This window comes from Schistocerca gregaria, unplaced genomic scaffold (assembly GCF_023897955.1).
Source record: "Schistocerca gregaria isolate iqSchGreg1 unplaced genomic scaffold, iqSchGreg1.2 ptg000529l, whole genome shotgun sequence".
NCBI lineage: Eukaryota > Metazoa > Arthropoda > Insecta > Orthoptera > Acrididae > Schistocerca > Schistocerca gregaria.
The window spans coordinates 168,236-171,392 of NW_026061928.1; the positions used below are offsets into that span (position 1 = coordinate 168,236).

A 3,157-nucleotide genomic window follows, 5' to 3' on the forward strand; every position below is an offset into this window, starting at 1 on the left:
GTTAAATCTGCATCTATGAAAACCGGTATTTCACTTCTCAGTTATATAAAAGAAATATGTGTTGCGGAATGAAAGATTCTATGGAGATATCACCACAAGAATACAAACGGCTTGATTAACGAAAACCTTCGACTCCAGCTGTCGGCATTGTTTTTTGGTCATTCAGTAAAAGACCATGCTTCAATGGCGTTAAGTTTAGAAAGTGTTGCAGTTTATAAAAGACATAAAAAACGATTAAAGAAAAAAATCTTTGAAGACCATAAACGGTCTACGCAAGTAAAGAAGCGGATGATAAGTTAGCTCTTTATGCAAATGAGTTGGTCACTTTAAGTTAAGAGACATGTCATGCACCAGGAACCAAATATTATAGTTGCTACGATTGGCTAACGGAAAAGTTTTGCAGAATCACGGGAAATCACTTCTGCAAGTGGCTGAGAATCTCGTAATGGATAAAAATTCTGTTCTGAGAATTCCAAGGTGGGAGATGCAAATTCCTCGATTAGGAATTGTTAATCCACATGTGAAACCTGAGTACATAATCCCTGTGACATTTTATCAACGGTGTTCCATAGGGACAGGTTCTCATCCAAAAAGTTCGAAAATTCAATTTCTTTGTAGTTGCATTTTTTTTTTAAGGTGTACTTGTCCAGACTCTTGGAACGGAAAGGTTTTTTTTTTAATCCGTGCTTAAAAAAATTTCTACAGCCCATTGTTTGAAGCAGTGTCACGACTGCCATGAGCCGCGCGGGGTATCCGCCATGTCTCAAACGCCTTGTCACGGTTCGCGCGGCTCCCCCCGTTGGAGGTTCGAGTCCTCCCTTGGGCATCGTTGTGTGTGTTTGTTGTCCTTAGCATAAGTTAATGTAAGTAGTGTGTAAGCACAGGGACTGATGGTTCAAATGGCTCTGAACACTATGGGACTTAACAATTGAGGTCATCAGTCCTCTAGAACTTAGAACGACTTAAACCTAACTAACCTAAGGACATCACACACATCCATACTCGAGGCAGGATTTGAACCTGCGACCGTAGAGGTCGCACGGCTCCCGACTGAAGCGCCTAGAACCGCTCGGCCACATAGGCCGGTCTATCATGTATTCTAGAGAAGCTGCCCGGTCGTCAGTGGCGCCTGTTCTTTCGAGAACAGTTACTATCTTCATATATATGGTTAAACGTTACCCAGCCATTGACCTTCGTCTGTGCGAATGCGCACAGATTGCCCGAAATCTTACGGGAATCGTCACCTTAGTGTGGGCCAGTATTGAGTGGATGGGCAAACACCTATTACGTACATTACGTTTGTGGATTGTGGCCGGTTGGAAATGTGAGTCTCACGGGAAGCGTGTAAGGGATAAATACCTGCAGTCGCGGTATTCATCTGTGTCCTCGGTGGCTCAAATGGATAGAGCGTCTGCCATGTAAGCAGGAGATCCCGGGTTCGAGTCCCGGTCGGGGCACACATTTTCAGCTGTCCCCATCGAAGTATATCAACAACACCTGTCGGCAGCTGAGGGTTTCAATTAACTATCAATTGTGAAGGGGATTCGAAGAACCCTTTGCCAGGCACTTACATGTGATTTGCAGAGTATCCATATAGATGTAGATCAAAGCTCGTCCCGTGACGCACGTGCACAAAATGATTCATACTGCAAACATACTCGCCGATAACACTGACGAATAACGAGTGCTGCATATCCAGGTTAGACAGATCGGCTTTTCCTGCCAAGAAGAACAGGGAGTTGCTATCTAGGAACAATTCCAGCCCGAGGAAGGGTTGAAAAGTGCTCCTTGGATTGCACACTAAACGTAAATAACGAAAATGCATTTTTGGTAAAAATTGGACAAAGCATAATCCTGTGCTCTCCGTATTGCATTAGCCGTTTTGAATATTGAAAATCTTACTGCAGATTCGTGTTCAGCGACATTAAAAATATACATGTAACCCTCAGTTCATGCAAATCGAAGTAATAATATAACTAAAAGGTTTCCCTAGACGTTGAACTTTTTTTTTTTTTTTTTTTTTTTTTTTTGGAGAAACAATTTTCTCAGAACGGCATGCAGCATTAACTAAAAATGGTTCAATCTCTTAACTTCTACCTCTGACCCAGAAAAGTAAACACTTTTCTTAGGAGCTTATACCTATAATATATGACACTGATTAATATTAAGTAATTTTTGTGAAGGCATAAGGAGTGAAATAAACCACCCAAAAAATCTAACTCAGAGTTCGAATTAGTACCGTATCGTTAAATTTACGGTTGTTTCATTGCGGTTAGGTATGCGCTCCCATAAATTTTATATAATATCGACTGATGTTTTCCATTTTCAATTTCAGAGAAGTAATTTAGTATCAACTGATGTCATCCATTTTTGATTTCAGGTAACATCTGAGAGGCCACACTGCACGCAGTCCGCGTGATCAAATCATAATTGCGGGCGCCATTGTTTTTACTGAAAATCTAAAATAAAGCTCATAGTATGATCACTCGTAACTCCCAAACAGATCCTTCAAGTCTATTTTCACTGTCTCAAAAAAAAATATATAACATTTTTTGCTCATTTGAATGAGAACCTGGCCGTAACGCCGGAATATAGTCACGAGATTTTTTTCGGAGACGCTGTACGTTCGCGAGAAGAATTTCGTTCTGCGCGTGTCGATGGACATTCTACAGATATTACTGTTTGTGTGTGTGTGTGTACTACTCAATCGTGCCATTCGAGTGTACATCTTTGCATAGTTTTCCTTTGACGGTGTAAACAGTGTTCGGCTCAGTTGCTAACTGGCCAGTTGAGTGGTTCCGAAGTTGTCGGATGTGCGGTGCGTTCTGTCTGCTAGGATAACAACAGACTGGCGTGGTGCGATGGCAGAAGCAGACACTGAAGGAGCTAGCTGCTGGGACGCCAGCGAACAATTTATGCCAAGTAAGACGAAGAGAACTATTCTAAAATTACGAGCCGCCTCAATAGTGTTTATCATTAGTAAATCTTGTAGTTGAGACTGCCACCAATCTACAATAACTGACATTTTTGCCTAGAGAGAGATTAGCGAGAAATACAGGATATCCCCCACACATTGAAATTTTGGTTGTGATGACAGGCCTATGGGCAGTGTAGCCCGAGATCTAAGTTAGGTTGGAAGGGGGTAATTTGATTGAGA

General features: G+C 41.7%; 1 non-coding gene across 1 annotated transcript; it reads left to right on the forward strand.

Annotated features, from left to right (window-relative positions):
• The first annotated feature begins 1,383 nt into the window (after positions 1–1,383).
• Positions 1,384–1,457, forward strand: Trnat-ugu (transfer RNA threonine (anticodon UGU)). The gene has a single exon. It is a non-coding gene; the product is annotated as a tRNA-Thr (tRNA).
• Positions 1,458–3,157: the final 1,700 nt, after the last annotated feature.